This window comes from Suncus etruscus, chromosome X (assembly GCF_024139225.1).
Source record: "Suncus etruscus isolate mSunEtr1 chromosome X, mSunEtr1.pri.cur, whole genome shotgun sequence".
NCBI classification, from domain to species: Eukaryota; Metazoa; Chordata; class Mammalia; order Eulipotyphla; family Soricidae; genus Suncus; species Suncus etruscus.
Window position 1 is genome coordinate 52,536,585 of NC_064868.1, and position 19,632 is coordinate 52,556,216.

A 19,632-nucleotide genomic window follows, 5' to 3' on the forward strand; every position below is an offset into this window, starting at 1 on the left:
AAATCGCCCCTGGAAGGCACGGGGAACCATATGGGGTGCCAGGATTCAAACCACTATCCTTCTGCATGAAAGGCAAATGCCTTACCTCCATGCTATCTCAACGGCCCCTCCCCTTATAATTTTTTGAGTCTAAAATGTGTTTCATCTGATATTAATATGATTATTTCAGCTTTTTTAAGGATGTTGTTTGCTTGGATGATTTTCTTCCATCCTTTGATTTTGAGTCTGTGCTTGTTCTGATTATTTTTATATGTTTTTTACAGGCATCAAAACATTGGGTTCTGTTTTTTGATTCATTTTGCCACTCTGTGTCTCTTAACAGGCGCATTTAGTCCATTGATATTGAGAGAGATAATTGTCATGGGATTTAGTGTCATCTTTGTGTAGAAGTTTGTTGTGTCTGTTGGTCTTACGTTTCTCAAAGTAGACCTTTCAGCTTTTCTTTTAGATCTGGTTTTGAGTCTATAAAGTTTCTGAGCTGTTGTTCTTCTGTGAAGCCATGTACATTTCTTTCAAACCTGAAAGCAAGTCTGGCTGGGTGTAGTAGTCTAAGTGAAGCATTCATTTAGTTGACTTTTGTACTATATCCCACCACTGACATCTGTCCTTGAGGGTTTCTTGTTACAGGTCTACCGTAAATCGTATCAATGCTCCTTTGAATGTAATTTTCTTTTTTATCTTGCTGCTTTCAGTATTGTATCCCTATCTGTGGGATTTGTCATTGTGACTAGGATGTGTCTTGGGTTGCTTTTCTTTGGGTCTCTTTTAGCTGGTACTCTTTGGGTAGGTAGGATTTGGTTGCATGTAGTCTTTAGCTCAGGGAATTTTTCTGTAATGATGTCATTGACTGTTGATTATTCCTGGGGATTTTCTTCCTGGGTTTCTGGGACTCCAATTATTCTTATGTTGTTTCTTTTGAATTCATTGAACGCTTCTATTTTCATTTGTTCACAATCTTTGCATATTTTTTCCATTGTCTGTTCATTTGCATTAAGGTTCTTTTCCAAATCTTTTCTGCTGCATGGAGCTGTTATGTATCTCATCTTCCAGCTCACTAATTCTGTCCTCAGCTGCTGTTCCTTTTTTGTCGAGGCTTTCTATAGAGTTTTACGTTTTATCTAACGAGATTTTCAGTCCCATTATATCAGTTTGCAGTTTTCTGATTTCTATCTTTGTTCTGTTCAGCTCGATCTATGATTTCTATGAGGATCCTCCATATTTCTTCTCTAAACTCCTTATCTGAGAGGCTAATCAGGTGGTTGGTATTTTTTGGGTCACCAGAGCTGCTATCTTCATTCTCTATGCATGCTGTAGTCCTGCGTTGTTTCTCCATTGCCATGCTTGTTGTGTGGTTCTTACTATGTGTTGAGATGGCGTTCGTGTTTTAGAAGAAGTGCATGGTTGTGGAGCAAAGCATATAGGCTCCACTCCTCTGGGCCCACCCTTTGTGAGCTGAGACAACCTATCTGTGCTGGGTGTTTCAGAGCTTTTGTTGCTGGGGTCTTTGGCTGTTGCTCACAGGAATCAGGACTGGGCACAGATGCCACTGTATAGAGTCTGCTTTAGTCAAAGATAGGTAGGAATTCGTTCTGCTCTTGTGGGTGGAGACAAACCTACCTTTGCTGGGCGCTTCAGAATTTTTGTTGCTGGGGTCTTTGGCTGTCACTGTTGCTCACAGGAGTCCAAAATATTATTTAAAAAACTAACACACCCCATTGATAGTGTGACGTACCTGGTATCGGAGAACAGACAGATGTCAGAACTGATAATTTTCGGGTCCAGTGCTTGGAAGATGATACTGCACAAAAAAACCTATTTCCATGCTGGTATTCTGTACTATATGGTTTCAGTTCCAATAGGACAGGAAAACCTACAGCATAACACTAGTGTGAGAGATGTTGTCAGATTGACAAGGAGAGCAATATAGCTAATACTTTCCCATATTAGTAGGCTGAATCATTCTATTTTAATTTCTGGATGGCAAATCCCTTCTACAGCATGAAACACCTGGTGTCAGGTTGCAGAGAGGTGTCAGAATCAACCTCTTTCTGGCCCAGGAGCTTGGAAGAAGGACAGTATAGCTAAGGGTCTGGTGTCCTACATTGGTAGACTAGAGTTTTATGCTTCAACTCTGGGAGGGTAGGTTCCATACATCACATGATGTACTTGGGGACATATTGCAGATATATGTCAGAACTGATTTTTTTTCTGGTCCAGGATCTTGGGAAGAGGATGGCATACATACCTAAGGGGTTTGGGGTCCCATATTGTAGCATTCAATTTCAGTTCCTGGAGGACAGGTCCTCCCCACAGCATGATTCACCTGGGTATGAGTACAGAAAGACAACACAATTTACATTTTCCCCAGAGGGTTGAAAGCAGTTCATTGCAACAGTTGGGCCTGGGATCCCATCTTATAGGCCTGGAACCTCACATTGGTATGCTAGAGAATAAGAATCCACCTCCAATAAGGCAGTCCCATACACAGTGTGACAAAACTGGAATCAGAGGGCAGACAAACAACGGAATTAATGACTTTTGGCCAGGGGCTTGGTTAGGTGTGTACTTTAACTAAGGGGCTGGAATCCAATATTTGTTGGCCACACTATGCAGTTTCAGCTCCAGGAAAGCAGGACAATCCATATATTAATACTGGTGTGAGTGGACAGACAGACCTCAGAAATGGAAAATATTTACCCAGTAGCTTGGAAGAAGGATAGCACAGCTAAGAAACCTAGAATCTAATGATAGGTTGGAGCATTAGGTGCATGTAGTCTCATGTCTAGAGTGTTATGCTCATCTCACTGGATGAACACCTGGAGTGAGTTGGTAGACAGATTTCATAAATTTTTTTCTATCTGGTTCATAGGTTTAGTTGGTTGGTGGATGTCAGAGCAAAGGGCTTTGGAGTCTCACATTGGTAGGCTGGAGAATTAAGTGTTAGCTCCAAGAATGCAATTCCTGCCCACAGAGTGATGCACCTAGTGTGATAGGGCAGACAAATTTCAGAATTGGTGACTGTTTGGCCCAGAGACTTCAAAAAGGTTCTGGGTTCTGAGGTCCATCATTGGTTTTCTGGAGCAATGCACTTTCAATTTTGGGAGCCCTGTTCCCACAAATAGCATTATGTTCCTTGGTACAGTGTTCAGACTGACTTCAGAACAGATGTTTTTCCCATGAAATTGGAATGAGACTGCTTAGCAAAGATGCTGGAGTTCCACATTGATTGGCTGGAGCATGCACTTTAAATGCCAGGAGGGTAAAATTACCTCTAAGAGAATAATGCACCTGCGTGCAGAATGCCATCAGAACTACCAAATTTTTGGTCTAGGTGCTTGAAAGAAGTGAGGCACATGTCAGGTGTCCTATGGTCCCACATTGTTTTTGCTGGATCATGCAATTTAAGCTCCAAGAGGGCTTTTTCTTACACATCTTAACACAGTTGAGATCAGGGAAGACAATGTTGAAACTGGCTACTTTCTGGCCCAGTGACTTGGGAGGATTCTGGCAAAGCTAAGGTATCTCGGGTTATAGGTTGGAATGCTGAAACATTAGGCTTTAGCTCCATGATGGCAAGTCCACTCACAGCATAAAAGATCTGGTGTATGTGGGCAGTCAGGGGTCAGAACTGGGGACTTTGCTGTCCAGGGGCTTAGCAAAAAGGTGAACAGCTTAGGGAACTGTGGCTTCATGTTAGTTGTCTATAGAATGAAGTTTCAACTTCAGGCCCAAGCATGCACCTGAGGTCAGAGTGTAGACAGATTTTAGAACCTGTGACTTTCTGGGCAAGGGTCTTGGAAGGAAAAACAGGAATACTTAGAGGTCTGGGTTCCCAGATTTAAATGGAGGAACATGCAGTTTCAGCAGCAGAAGGGTACATCACATATATAAAGTGAAACACCTAGCACCACAGGTCTGGTAGACTTCAGAACAGGCAGTTTACTTGCCCAAGAACTTGGAAGAAAGGTAGAATGGAATCTTCAGTATGATCATTAAAACAGTTAGTTACAAGCATAGCATGATAAACCTTAGATCAGATGGTAAACAGACTTCAGAACTGATGACTTTTTTGCTCGGTAGATTAAAACAAAATCATGAGATCCCAAGTTGGTTACTGGAACATACAGTTTTAGTTTAGTTTCAGCATAACGTTGTTGGAGTCAGAGTTCAGAACTGTCAGAACTACTGCTTTTCTGGCCTTGGGGCATGGAAGGAAGGCTAAGGAACCTGAGGTCCCATGATGGTAGGCTATGGAATTTAGTTTCAGGCTATAGAGAGAATGTTCCAACCAAAGAGTGACACATCTGTGATTAGAGAGCATACAGATATCAGAACTGGAGACTTTCTAAACAGAGGCTTAGAAAGTGGGGAGACAGCTCATATATTTGCGGCTTCATGTGTTTAGGCTGAAGAATGAAGTTTTAGTTCCAGGAGGGCAGGTCCACAGACAATATGATGCACTTGCAGTAAAATGGTATATATAGATATATAGATATAGATATAGTATATATAGATATATCTATATATACTATATCTATATATAGATATATCTATATATATATATATATATATATATATATATATATATATATATAAAGAATTAGCAAATTTGGCTCAGGGGCTTCGTTGAAGAGCAACAGTGCTTTGGTGTCTAGAGTTCCATGTTTGCAGCAGGAGCATACAGTTTCAGTTCCAGAAGAGGAGGTCCCACACACACCATGTAACACGCTAGTGGTCAGAGTGCAAATGATTCAAACCTAGTGACTTTCTGGCTCAGGGCCTTGAAGTGAGGATTCTGGTTTCCAATGGTGGTAGGTTGTAGCCTGGAGTTTCAACGCCAGAAGGCATGTACCACACATAGAGTGATGCACTGGGATCAGAGGGCAGAGAGATATCATAACTGGCAATGTTCTGGCTGAGGATCTTTTCTAGAGGGCGGTGAAGCTGAGGTATATGGGAGCCAATGATAGTTGGCTGGAGCAAGCTATTTTATCTGGAATGCAGGTTTCATTCATAGCATTTTGAATCTGGAATGAATGGGCAGAGAGACTTCAGAACTGGCGATTTTTTGTATTGGAAGAAGGGCAAAAAAGCTAAGGGCCTAGGACCCAAATTCAAGGAGGGAAGGTCACAACCATAGCATGATTAATCAGGAATCAGAGGGTAGATACAGTATCTCTTGTAGCATTTCCCCCTAGGAGCTTGAAATAAGTGCTGCAGATAGTTCAGTCACTGAGTCTAAAGGTCAAACACACTTCATAACTAGTGACTTTCTGGCCTAGGCACTTGGAAGTTGGATGATGCAGTTACAGGGTTTGGGGTCCCAAGTTGATAAGCTATGGAATGGAGTTTCTGCTCCAGAAATCCATAGTACCACAGACAGCATGATGCTCCTCAGATGAGAGGGAAGACAATTATCAGAACTTGCAACAATCTGGCTTGAGGGATTGGAGGAAGGAGATAAAGTTAAGGCATTGGGGGATTCAGTTTTGTAGACTTGATCATGCTGTTTCATGTGAGTGAGTGAGTGAGTGAGTGAGTGAGTGAGTGAGTGAGTGAGCATACAGACATAAACATTGGTGATTCTCTGGCCCAGATGCTTGGAAGGAGGTGTGTGATGCTAAGGGGTCTGGGGTTCCATGTGGTAAGTTGTAGCATTCAGGTTCAGCTTCGAGACAGCATGTCCCTCAGAGCATGATGTATCTTGGACTACAGGACAGACATATGTCATAACTGACAGTTTTATGATCCAAGGTTTTGGAAAGAGTACAGTGCCTCTAAGGGGTCTGGGATCTTACATTGTGAGTCTGGAGCATGCAGTTTTATGTCCAGGAGGGCATATTCTACTCACAGCATGATGCACCTGCAGTGATTTGGCAGAGAGAGGTAAGTTCTGGTTATTTACTAGCCCAGGGACTTGTAAGAAAAGCAGTGTAGCTAATAGATCTGTATTCCTAAGTAAATAGGCTGGAGAAATTGATACCAGCTTCGGGATGGCAAGTCTCACCAATAGTATAATGAACTTGGGGTCAGCATTGAGAACAACATCAGAACTGACCACCATCTAGCCCAAGGACTTGGAAGGAGGGTGGGGCAGCTAAGGGTCTGGGATCCAACCTTGATAGACTGGAGGATTAGATTCATTGCTAGGATGCAGGTACCACATTACGTGATACACAGTGTCAGATGGCAAGCCTAGGGTCCCACATTAGTAGAATGGAGAAAGGAATTTCAATTTCAGGAGAGCAGGACCCATACACAGCTTGATTCTCTTAGGGTTACTGGGCAGAACAACATCAGAACCAGTCCAGATAATTCCTTTCAAGTTTAAGATGGCGTGTCCCAGGGGATGGACGAGCACCTACCGGCCTCTCCCGCAGGCACTGGGGTTTGATTTTGGGAGGCTGCAGTCACCATTAGCACAACTGGGGATGGACAGGTGCCAATCTGCCTCTCCCACGGGTACTGGAGCTTGAACCCAGGAGGCTGCAGTGCACACCTGGGGATGGACGTGTGCTGATGGCCTCTCCTTCAGGCACTGGGGTTTGATCTTGGGAGGCTGCAGTCGCCATTAGCACACCTGGGGACAGACCGGTGGCAACCTGTCTCTCACAAATACTGGTGCTTGATCTCAGGGGAGGCTGCCAGTCGCCTGGGGACCCACTGGCAGTGACCTGCTTCTCTCCCAGTAACCGAGGGAAGAGCTCAGGGGAGGCTGCTGGTCACCTTTAGCAGTGCCTGGGGAACTGGACGGGTGGTGATCTGCTCCTCTCACAGCTACCAGGGGTAGACCCGAGGCATGGCTATCAGAGATTGCCATTATTGGAGATACACTCCCTCACAGGTATAAAGATCATAGACAGCTGAGGGCAGGGCCAAATTTTAGCGACCACCCTCACTATCCCCGCCTAGAGCCGTACTCCAAAGTAGAGACCCACCCACATGCCACAGGTGACATAGAAGGGCTGAGAACAAGGGCAGAACATTTTGAACCACCAAAAGCGAAGAAATATGGGGAGCCAAGAAAGGCACTATCAGCTGGAGATATGGAAAGAAATCCTAGCAAGTTTCCAAGTCCACCAAAATGCATGAACCCAATAGATGAGTACATAAAAGTGGAATTGAAAGCCATGGCATTAGAAATCAAATCATCACTTGCCAGTGATTTCAAGAAATCCATTGATGGGCAAGTCAACCAACTCAAAGTTGAACTTTTTTTTTTTAAAGAGGAAATTTTTTTATATTTTGATCATAGTGGCATACATATTGTTGACAATAATACTTTAGGTACATATTTACATAAAATCAGGGGGGATTCCCATCGCTAAATTGTACTCCCTACACCTCCGTTTCTGTCCTACCTCCCATTTCCTTTTCCCTCACACCAGGGCGGCTGGAATATGTGGTCCCCTCTGTATCCAACCCACTACTTAGTAGTCTTGCACCTGTTTGGTCTTGATGCCTCCCTTATTTCCCCCTCTAACTGGAGGCAGGACTAGTTAGTTCAAGTTGTGTGGTTTTATTTGAAAAAAAGAAAAATAATAAACTGGGGTAAGAATCTAATACCCCGAAAATGGGCGGAGTCCTTCTAAAGGCTCTCATCATCAATTTGGGAGATGGAGAAAAAAAAGGTGAAACCCTCCACTAGTACCAAAAGAAGTATCAAATATCCAGTGAGGGCTCCAGCTATATCGATAAGCACCTCAAAGAACAGACAAAACAAACAAACCAACAACAAAAAAAAAAAAAACAAAACTAAAACTAAAACAAATAAACAAAAATCACGCCATGGTCTTGAATTAAGAAAGAAGGTATAGCACATAACGAAAGAGAAGAAAGGAAGAAAGAAAAAAAATAAATATAATTGGGGACAACACTTTCTTTTTTTTTTTTTTAATTTTTATTTTTAATTATGAGAACAAGGGTGCAAAGTAAGAGGACAAGGTAAAGTTACAGTGGAAGGACAATCACCCATAACATAATTCTCAGAAGTCCCCTTGCTGATATATTAACTTTGAAATTTCAGCCAAAGAACATTAAGATAAATAAGACAGAATCCATGTACAATTACTTTGTCCCTCAAGTCCCCAGATTGTAATACATTATAATATTTCTTAACAGTACACAAGGCAATCTAAAGCCATAAAACTTACGTAACTCCTTAAACATTACAGGCATAGTATTTTCTTACATTTCCATATACATGCATATTAGCTTAAGTTAACCTCAAATTTTAAGTGAGTTCTTTTTAAGGATTAGAGTTAAAGGAGCACAGTAAGAATGGTGTTAGAGTGGCAATTGTTGTTTGCATAGGCCCACCAAAATATGAGGAACATGGAAAGAAATAACCTTGGCCTAAGTACAAAGAGACCAGACCCCTGAAGTCTCCTGGCACAAGACCAAGTCTAGGCTCCAAGCAAGCTAGATCGTCCAATCCAATACATTGTCTGTAGTGCCAACACACTTTTATTTTTCACACAGCCTCTGTTGTTGGTATCATGTTTCTGTATTAAATATCCTGGAATCTGCATATCTTACATTGAAGTCAGGACGTGGAGCATCCTCTCCTTTCACCTCACAATCAAAGGGCAATGCAGGGAGCCCTGTCCTGTAAGCCGGACGTTGTTGTTGTTAAGTCTTCTCAGTGTTAAGGGAAGTCTCTTTTGAGCAGGTCGAAGTCTGAGCAGTGTAGGTCTTCCATGGTAGAGGATTGCTTCCAAGTGATGTTATAGACCAGCCTGGATGTTTCGTGGATGGCTTTCCTGGTTCAGGGGAGAATGGAATATGCCCTTTCTTCTGACGTCTGTGCCAGGTCGTTATGTCAATGTTCAGGGTGTAAGGTCCCTTTGCACTACAAGGTTTGTGTGTTCTAATCTCTATTAAATAGGATCTTATTTGTATTTATACTATTTTCCCATTTTAATGTGCCTATGCAAATAAGAAGCAATGCCACATGGTGTTATTGGCGCGTATGGGGGCCATAAGAACAATTACAATGATTCCATTGACATGATTCAATCATAAGCATTAAACTGGGGGACTCTTCCACCAAAATTCCTTGTTAAACAGCTCAAAAAGAGAAGATAAAAAGTGGTTAGAATCATCACTGTATAAGACAACATTTAGTAAGAATTATAGCTGTCAGAGAAAAAACACAAAATATTCTAAAGAAATACGTGTCCATTTTATGTATCTTGAAACAGTTTGGGGTTGTCATACACAATGCACAGCTTTGGACTGTGATTACGATTCTACACTACTGAAGTTAAAAAGAGAAAACTAGATTAGTGATGTTTGAGAAGGGGTTAGAGAGTTAAGGAGTAAAAAAGAGCTTTGTAGGGGTGTGGGAAAGGGGAGAATACAAAATAAACATTCTGTGTACGGAAAACATAACATAAGAATAAGGGATATTCTGAATACATGAAATACATGAAGTACGCGCGGGGGCATAAGCCCCCGCGCGGTTCTGTAGTTTTTGGATGCCTAGGGAGGAATTTCTCACCCCCTCCCCCCAAGGCCCGATTAACCAGGCATGGCCCTGAAGACCCGCCTGGTGTGGGGGGAATCATGCTCTCCTGGACAAAGTGGTCAGCCCAGGGTCCTATGGCTAGCTGTCCTGCCCAGAGCCCCCATCATACCAGTCAAAAGCCCACGAAATCCTGGCATGTGGAGTGTTCTGGTCCCAGCCGAGCCTCTGTGGTTTTTGGATGCCTAGGAAGGATTTCTCACCCCCTCCCCCCAGGGCCCGATTAACCAGGCGTGGCCCTGAAGGCCCGCCTGGTGTGGGGGAATCTTGTTCCCCTGGACTAAGTGGTCAGCCCAGGGGTCCTATGGCTAGCTGTCCTGCCCAGAGCCCCCAACATACCAGGCAAACACACCAAGAAATCCTGGCATTCAGAGTGTTCTGGGCCCAGCCAAGCCTCTGCAGTTTTTGGATGCCTAGGGAGGAATTTCTCACCCCCTCCCCCCAAGGCCCGATTAACCAGGCGTGGCCCTGAAGACCCGCCTGGTGTGGGGGGAATCATGCTCTCCTGGACAAAGTGGTCAGCCCAGGGTCCTATGGCTAGCTGTCCTGCCCAGAGCCCCCATCATACCAGTCAAAAGCCCACGAAATCCTGGCATGTGGAGTGTTCTGGTCCCAGCCGAGCCTCTGTGGTTTTTGGATGCCTAGGAAGGATTTCTCACCCCCTCCCCCCAGGGCCCGATTAACCAGGCGTGGCCCTGAAGGCCCGCCTGGTGTGGGGGAATCTTGTTCCCCTGGACTAAGTGGTCAGCCCAGGGGTCCTATGGCTAGCTGTCCTGCCCAGAGCCCCCAACATACCAGGCAAACACACCAAGAAATCCTGGCATTCGGAGTGTTCTGGGCCCAGCCAAGCCTCTGCAGTTTTTGGATGCCTAGGGAGGAATTTCTCACCCCCTCCCCCCAAGGCCCGATTAACCAGGCGTGGCCCTGAAGACCCGCCTGGTGTGGGGGGAATCATGCTCTCCTGGACAAAGTGGTCAGCCCAGGGTCCTATGGCTAGCTGTCCTGCCCAGAGCCCCCATCATACCAGTCAAAAGCCCACGAAATCCTGGCATGTGGAGTGTTCTGGTCCCAGCCGAGCCTCTGTGGTTTTTGGATGCCTAGGAAGGATTTCTCACCCCCTCCCCCCAGGGCCCGATTAACCAGGCGTGGCCCTGAAGGCCCGCCTGGTGTGGGGGAATCTTGTTCCCCTGGACTAAGTGGTCAGCCCAGGGGTCCTATGGCTAGCTGTCCTGCCCAGAGCCCCCAACATACCAGGCAAACACACCAAGAAATCCTGGCATTCGGAGTGTTCTGGGCCCAGCCAAGCCTCTGCCGGGGACAACACTTTCAATAATCGCACCCAAACAGAAAAATCTACCAAAATAGATAAATAAATCAAAAATAATAACAATAATAAATAAAGGTAATATATATTTATATAAAAAATAACCAAGATTTTGTGCTTTTTGTATTTGTTTTTTTCCCTCCTGCCCTGGCACAGTAAATATTGGGGTCATTCGAAAAGGAATTCACTTGGCCTAAGTGATATGGGGTTTCTCTGTCCTTGGAGCATACTGTCATGGGATCAACTCTAGACTTTGCTCATGATCAGGATCCTTTACTTTCCCGATGGTGTTTTGTTGTTGTTGTTGTTGTTGTTGTTTTGGTGTGTGGAAGACTTCTGCTCTATGTTTAGAGGTCTCAGTATCTGCACAGATCCTGAGCTGGGACTTATGATGAAGTCAGTCTTTGTGGTTCTGGAGGTTCTGTTACCTCAGTGTCATTTTAATCCATCTTCTGTGGTTGGTGATCTTGGTCTTTGCACTGAACCTAGGGTGGCACCTAGGATAGCGTCTTTCTTTGTGCTTCCAAAAGCCCCATTCCGTTACAATTGTCTCTGCCGGACCTTTTTTTCTCTATTCTGCTCATTACTTTTTTCCCTTTCTCTTCCCCTTTTCTGTCTAAGGTATTTTCTCTTTTCTCTTCCTTCATACCCTTCCCATATACCTTCCCCTTTCTCCCCTCCGGAAATCCAACTATCCCTTTACCCCTCAATCCCATCCAGATCTCCCACCATATTAAAACTCTTCACCCTCAGTCCTTATTCTATTAGGCATCAAGATCGACCTCCTACCCAACGAACCAGTACCCTGCACCCAGGTGAGGGGACACCCAGATAAACCCACACCTCGTCTCCTGAAAGAAAAGACAGCCAACTCCCCTGTGGACTCATGCTGCGAGGCCCTCCCTACTAACTCTTCCTAACGCGGACTGTTCCTTGAAACTGGGCCTAGGACCAAAAGTATCCCCAATGCAAGAACTCTTCCAAGACCTCCCTGCTGCAAATTTTTACCAATCTGAAGAAGGTCAGGGGATGTGTTAGGAAGATGCCTGGGAACCCACACACCACAAGAAAAACCCAAAAGACAATGGGAAAAACTGTACTTCCAACATAGGCATAAAACCTTTAATACACCACCTCTTTACCTGCTCTCCCCCAAATGTAAGGTAGTCCTCTGCACCACTTTGGTTCCTTAAAAACTTCGCTAACTTATTTTATTTTTTTTGTTTTGTTTTTTGTTTTTGTTTTGTTTTGTTTTTAATTTATTTATTTATCTTTTTTAAATGATTGTCCTACATATATATTGGTGAGGACATACATATTTAATTCCCTTTTTTTTCTTTTTTTTCCCCTCGTTTTTGGGTATGTGACCTGTTTCGGTTATCCCGTCAATCCACCCACAAATATACAGACATTATAATGTAGCACCACTTCCTCCTGCAAAGGCACACTAAGTAAAGGGGAAATCTTACATATATAAAAAAAAGAGCTCCTATCTACTAGAGATAGGAACTCATAGTTGTTTACAATATGGGGATATCTCCTGCCTTGAAAATATGTCATGTGGAATCAACTTAGACCTCAGGTGATTAGATACCATTCATTCAGCCTTGAACCCTTGATCCCCGACATAGAAACGGGCACAGCTCTTCACAACAGCTGCAGGAAACAAACTTTATCCGGGACAGCCTTGATACGGCGGGACTAACAATAAGGCCCAGCTCTAACATGTTATCCTGACAACGAGGAAAATGCGAACATCTTGACCTTAGAGCAGATTAGCCTACCGTACCAACTAACAACAAGACAAAACCAGAAGTCTTGGCACCCTTTGGTAAGTCCAAAAACCAAGATCGGGATTTGCAGATGACTGGCTGCAAGAACCACGACCAGACTGTATACATCTTGGGACCAATAAAAAAGCCCTAGTTTAGGGTTTGAACTATGACCTGCACAATAATCATGATCCCCAGTCCCAAAGTTGAACTTTTATGGCAGATGAGAGAATCCATACAAATGGAAAGAAAGGAAATTAGAAATGTCTTAGCAAGCCATAATAGCAGAATTACACATTTGGAGAATCGCATAGAAGAACTTGAAGAAAAACTACAAACCAAAAATGACAAAGAAGCCAATAAGGATATAAGATGTAAGGCATTGGAAGACAATGTCAGATATTTAATAAACAAAGACAAAAGAAATAATCTACGAATTATAGGAATACCAGAAGGAGAGGAAACGGGGAAATGAGAAGAACAAGTGGTGAGGGAAATCATAGCAGAAAACTTTCCCACTCTCTGAAAAGAGGCTCCGGTTCAAATCCAAGAGGCAAAAAGAGTTCCTAATAAAATAGATCCTAACATACCAACAACAAGACACATAGTAATCCAAATAGCAAAGTGAGAGAGAGGGAGAGAGAGATAAATTCCTTAAAGTAATAAGGGAGAAAATACTCTCAAGTAGAAAAGAAAGAAAATAAGAATCAAACAAGATCTCTCACTTGAAACAATTCAAGTAAGAAGACAGTGGAATGACATATTCAAACTACTGAATGAAAGAAACCTCCAACCTAGAGTCCACTAACCGGCAAAACTCTCATTAATATGGGAAGGAGAACTAAAAACATTCTCAGACAAGAAAGATCTCACACTAATTGCACTAATCAAGCCAACTCTAAATGAACTACTTAAAGAGATACTACACAATACAAATTCCCGATTGTAACAACAACCAATCTATTCACCAACCCACTCTGTCAATAATCTCCTTAAATGTCAACGAGCTAAATTCCCCCGTGAAAAGACACAGAACACAGGATTGGATCAGAAAACAAAAACCAGATTTCTGCTGCCTTCAAGAAACACAATTAAGATAACAGGATAGACACAGGCTTAGATTAAAAGGGTGTAAATCAATTATTCAAGCCAATGGAAAAACAAACGCTAATTCAAGTACAACAAATGTTCAGGCTAGAAGGCCCACTATAGAAAGAAATTCCTGAGTGCACATCCCTAATGAATAATAACTCATCTTAGTATCAAGTATTTTCAGATTTTATTGTGCCCTTGAAAAAGGAGTGGTGCCATAGGATACTACTGGGGCCGAAGGGTAAGATAATAACAAACCAAACAATCCCTGAACTGGTTCTATAAAAAGCACAAAACTTCAAGGGTACTATCTATACAATATTCTAAAAATTCCTACTAGTAAATTTTAAAAGGAGGAAAGCTGTAACTGCATAATGAAATATACAATAAAGAAAATATATGTTGAAGAGATACACTTAAGAAGTTTACAAAGATATATACATATATGTACAAAGATATATACATATAGGTATATGTATATAGGCATTTTAGATAGTCTGGTGAGAGGATAAATTCTTGATTAACAACTTTAGTTGGCAACTAGTCTTGTGGACTCTGAAAAAAATGGCTCATAGTAGTCACAGATCAGGAAATGACCTAACACTGAATATCCCTCAAAAAGAGAAGGAAAGAAGTAGAGGAAAAGACTCTGAAAACTTCAGGGGAAACTTCTACGTCTTTCTGCCTGTGCCTGTGCTTCTGAATCCCCGAAGGTTTCCTCAGAGGCCTAGGAAGCGCACCCCCAAAAAACTGCATTTTGAAGCGGATGAGTGAGTACATTCTGGCTGCAGGGGTCGCTGTCCAATAAGCTGAGGTCTCTGGCCTGTGGAGGCTCTGCCCTGCTGTGCCTTTGTTCACTCTGAGGACTGTCAACTAGAGGCAGCAGAAGAGAACGTGGCTGCACACTCTTTCTAACCAATGAACCCCACCACAACATGCAGGAAAAACCACATTACAAGCGTGACAATGGGGAAACCTCGCAGGCAAACACCATCCACAGAGAATGAGGACAAAAGCTCGGATGACCTAAGAAATTCCAACCACCTGATTAACCTTTCAGATAAGGAGTTTAGAATAGAAATATGGAATATGTTCGTAGAACTCAAAAAAGGCATAGATCGATCTGAAGAGAACAGAAAGACAGAAATCAGAAAACTCCAAACTGAAATAACAGATCTGAAAAACACGGTTGCTCAACTGAAAACCTCAATGGATAGCCTCGCCAACAGGGTATGAGCAGCTGAGGAGAGAATCTGAGTACTGGAAGATGTGATGGAGAAAAACTCAACACAACAGAAGAAATTGGAAAAGAACCGTAAGAAAAACGAACAGGCAATGAAAAAAGTACTCAAGGCATGCAAACAGATGAAAATAGAACTCTTTGATAAACTCAACAGAAACAACATAAGAATCATTGGAGTCCCAGAAACCCAGGATGGAAATCTCCAGGAAGAATCAACTGTCAAAGACATCATCAAAGAGATACTTCCAGAGTCAAAGACTATATGCAATCAAATCCTGCATGCCCGAAGAGTATCAGCTAAAAGAGACCCAAAGAAAAACACCCCAAGACATATCCTCATTACAATGACAAATCCCATAGATAGGGATAGAATACTGAAAGCAGCAATATCAAAAAGGGAAATTACATTCAAAGGAGCATCCCTAAGACTTACAGCAGACATGTAACAAGAAACTCTCAAGGCCAGAAGACAGTGGTGGGATATTGTGACAAGACTGAATGAAATGAATGCCTCACCGAGAATACTGCACCCCGCCTGACTCACGTTCAGGTTTGAAGGAAGAATACACAGCTTCATGGATAAACAACATCTCAGAAACTTCACAGATGATAAACCAGCCTTAAAGGAAAAACTGACAGGTCTACTCTAAGACAAGAGAGACCAACAAACACAGCTAACTTATCTACAAAGATGACATTAAATCCTATGACAATCATTTCCCTCAATGTCAATGGACTAAATTCACCAAGTAAAAGACGCAGAGTGGCAAAATGGGTCAAAAAGATGAATCCAACCTTCTGCTGCCTACAAGAAACACATATGAATAGTCAGAACAAATATAGACTCAAAATCAAAGACTGGAGGAAAATCATCCAAGCAAACAACACCCTCAAAAAAGCTGGGGTAGCCATATTAATATCTGATGACAACTTTATACTCAGAAAAGTGGTAAGGGACAAAGATGGACACTATGTACTAATCAAGGGATATGTGCAACAGGAAGAAATCAGACTATTAAACATGTATGCACCCAATGAGAGACCAGCAAATTATCCAATACAATTATCTAATACAATTACTGACAAATCTAAAAGAAGAAATCAGTAATAAAACAATCACTGTGGGAGACTTCAACACGGCCCTATCAACACTTGATAGGTCAACCAGACTGAAACCCAACAAAAACATACTAGCCCTGAAAAGAGTTATGGAAGAAAGAGGACTAGTAGATATATACAGGGCATTCCATCCCAAAACACCTGGATACACATTCTTTTCCAATGTACATGGGTCATTATCCAGAATAGACTACATGCTGACACATAAAACATACCTCCATAAAATCAAGCAGGCTAACTTTGCTGACCACAAGGATCTGAAATTAGATGTGAACTACAAAGCCACACAGAAGAAAAACTTTAACAATTGGAAATTAAACACCCTGCTACTGAAAAACCAGTGGGTCCGAGATGAAATAAAAAATGAAATCAAAACTTTCCTGGAAACAAATGATAATTAAGACACAAACTGCCAGAATCTATGGGACACAGCAAAAGCAGTCCTGAGAGAAAAATCTATAGCTCTACAAGCACACATCAGGAAGGAAGAAGGAGCATACCCGAATAACTTAATGACACAGCTCAAAAAAGTAGAAAATGACCAACAAATGGAACCAAAAATAGGGAGACAGAAGGAAATAACAAAGCTGAAAGCAGAACTCAATGAAGTGGAAAACCAAAAAGCAACCTGAAAGATCAACGAAAGCAGAAGCTGGTTTTTTGGAAAAAAAAATAAATAAAAAAGATTGATAGAGCATTGGCAAAACTCACAAAGAAAGAGAGAGACAGAAATCTGATAACCCGTATTAGAAATGAAAAGCGGGAGATCACGACAGAAATTCCAGAGATACAAAGGGTAATCAGAGACTACTTTGAGAAACTTTATGCCACAAAACATGAGAACCTATAAGAAATGGAAAAATTCTTGGACACTTATAACCTTCCACATTTAAGTAAGGAGGATGTAGCATATCTAAACACCCCCATCACTACTGAGAAAATTGAAACTGTAATCAAACATCTGCCCAAAAAGAAAAGCCCAGGCCCAGATGGTTTTCCTAATGAAGTTTTTCAAATCTTTCAAGAGGAGCTACTACCAATCCTAGCCAAGCTCTTCCATGAAATTGAAAAAACGGGAACACTCCCAAACAGCTTTTATGAAGCCAACATTACCTTAATACCAAAAGCAGACAGAGACGCTGCCAAAAAAGAAAATTACAGACCAATATCCCTGATGAATGCTGATGCAAAGATCTTCAACAAAATCCTGGCAAATAGGATCCAATGCATCATCAAGAAGATCATACACTACGACCAAGTAGGTTTCATCCCAGGAATGCAAGGATGGTTTAACATCCGTAAATCTATTAACATCATACACAACATCAACAACAAGAAAAATAAAAATCACATGATCATATAAATAGATGCAGAGAAAGCATTTGATAAGGTCCAACACCCATTCTTGATCAAAACTCTCAGCAAGATGGGAATGGAAGGAACCTTTCTCAATCTAGTTGAAGCCATCTACCACAAGCCAATGGCAAATATTATCCTCAATGGAGAAAAACTAAAAGCCTTTCCTCTAAATTCTGGTACAAGACAAGGCTGTTCGCTCTCACCACTCCTCTTCAACATAGTACTAGAATTTCTTGCTATAGTGATCAGGCAAGAAAAAGATATCAAGGGAATCCAGATAGGAAAGGAAGAAGTCAAGCTCTCATTGTTTGCAGACGACATGATACTCTACTTAGAAAACCCTAAAGACTCTACCAAAAAGCTTCTAGAAACAATAGATTCATATAGCAATGTGGCAGGCTACAAAATTAACCTACAAAAATCCATGGCCTTTTTATACACCAATAATGATAGGGAAGAGATGGAAGTCAGGAAGGCAATCCCATTCACAATAGTGCCACACAAACTCAAATATATTGGAGTCAACTTGACCAAAGACGTGAAGGACCACCGCCCTTCTCTCAGCTCTAGGGAGGGAAGGGCACAGGGTGTAGAGTGGGCAGATCCTGGCTTCCGGCTCTGTCTCGATCCTCTCTTGAGCTGGAGGCTAGTTCTAGCCGGCATGGGGTTGGGGGATACCCCATGTGGAAGGCCTTCTCCCTAACTTGGGTGCACTGGGAGCCTTGGTAGGTCCCCAGCCTTCCCCTCTTCTGCCCCCGGTCTCCAGGCCTTCTGGGGTGGCAGCCCAGATGGCCAGACAAGGTGGGTGTCGGGTGGTCCCTCCTGGATGGGGTCCCAAGCATTCCCCGCCCTTCCCTCAGCTTTAGGGAGGGAAGGGCACAGGGTGTAGGGCGGGCAGATCCTGGCTTCCGGCTCTCTCTCGATCCTCTCTTGAGCTGGAGGCTAGCTCTAGCCGGCATGGGGCTGGGGGAGACCCCACGTGGAAGGCCTTCTCCCTAACTTGGGTGCATTAGGAGCCTTGATAGGCTCCCGACCTTCAGGCCTTCTGGGGTGGCAGCCCAGCCAGCCAGAAATGGTTGGTTCTAACTTGGGGTGTGCTGAGATTGGTTGGTTGCGCTAAGTTTGTCACTGGCAATTTCTGACCACTCTGAATATGAAAAACCGCGCGCCGTGCACTGCTTGTATGAAGAGTATTCCTTATCTTTATGTTATGTTTTGCATATCCAGAATGTCCATTTTTTATTCTGCCCTTTCCCACACCACTTCAAAGCTCATTTTAACTCCTTATTTCTCTCAACCGCCCCAAACATCACTAACCCACATTACTCTTTTTAACTTCAGTATTCCACAATCCTAATCACAGTCAAAAGCCATGCATTGTGTGTAACAACCCCAAACTGTTTCAAAAGACATAAAATGGACACATATGTCTTTAGAATATTTTGTGTTTTTCCCTAACAACTATAAGTCTTACTAAATATTCTCTTATCCAGTGATGATTCTAACCACTTTTTATCTTCTCTTTATGAGATGTTCAACAAGGAATTTTGGTGAAAGAGTCCCCCAGTTTAATGCTTATGATTGAACCATGTCATGGGGATTATTGGACTTGTTCTTATGTCCCCCATATGCACCAAGAATGCCACGTGGCATTGCTCCTTTTTTGCATAGGCACATTAAAATGAGAGAATACTATACATGCAAATAAGATCCTATCTAATAGAGATTGGAATACACTAATCTTGTAGTGCAAAGGGACCTTACACCCTGAACATTGACATAATGACCTGGCACAGGCCTCAGAAGAAAGGGCATTTTCCATTCACCCCTGAACCAGGGAAGCCATCCACAAAACATCCAGGTTTGTCTATAACATCACCTGGAAGCAATCCTCTACCACGGAAGACCCTACCACTGCTCAGACATTGACCTGCTCAAAAGAGACTTCCCTTAACACTGAGAAGACTTAACAACAACGACCTGAATACAGGACAGGGTTTCCTGCATTGCCCTTTAATGGTGAGGTGAAACGAGAGGACACTCCACATCCTGACTTCAATGTAGGATGTGCAGATTCCAGGATCTTTAATACAGAAACATGATACCAACAACAGAAACTGTATGAAAAGTGTGTTGGCACTATGGACAATGACTTGGATTGGATGATCTAACTTGCCTTGAGCCTAGAGTTGGTCTT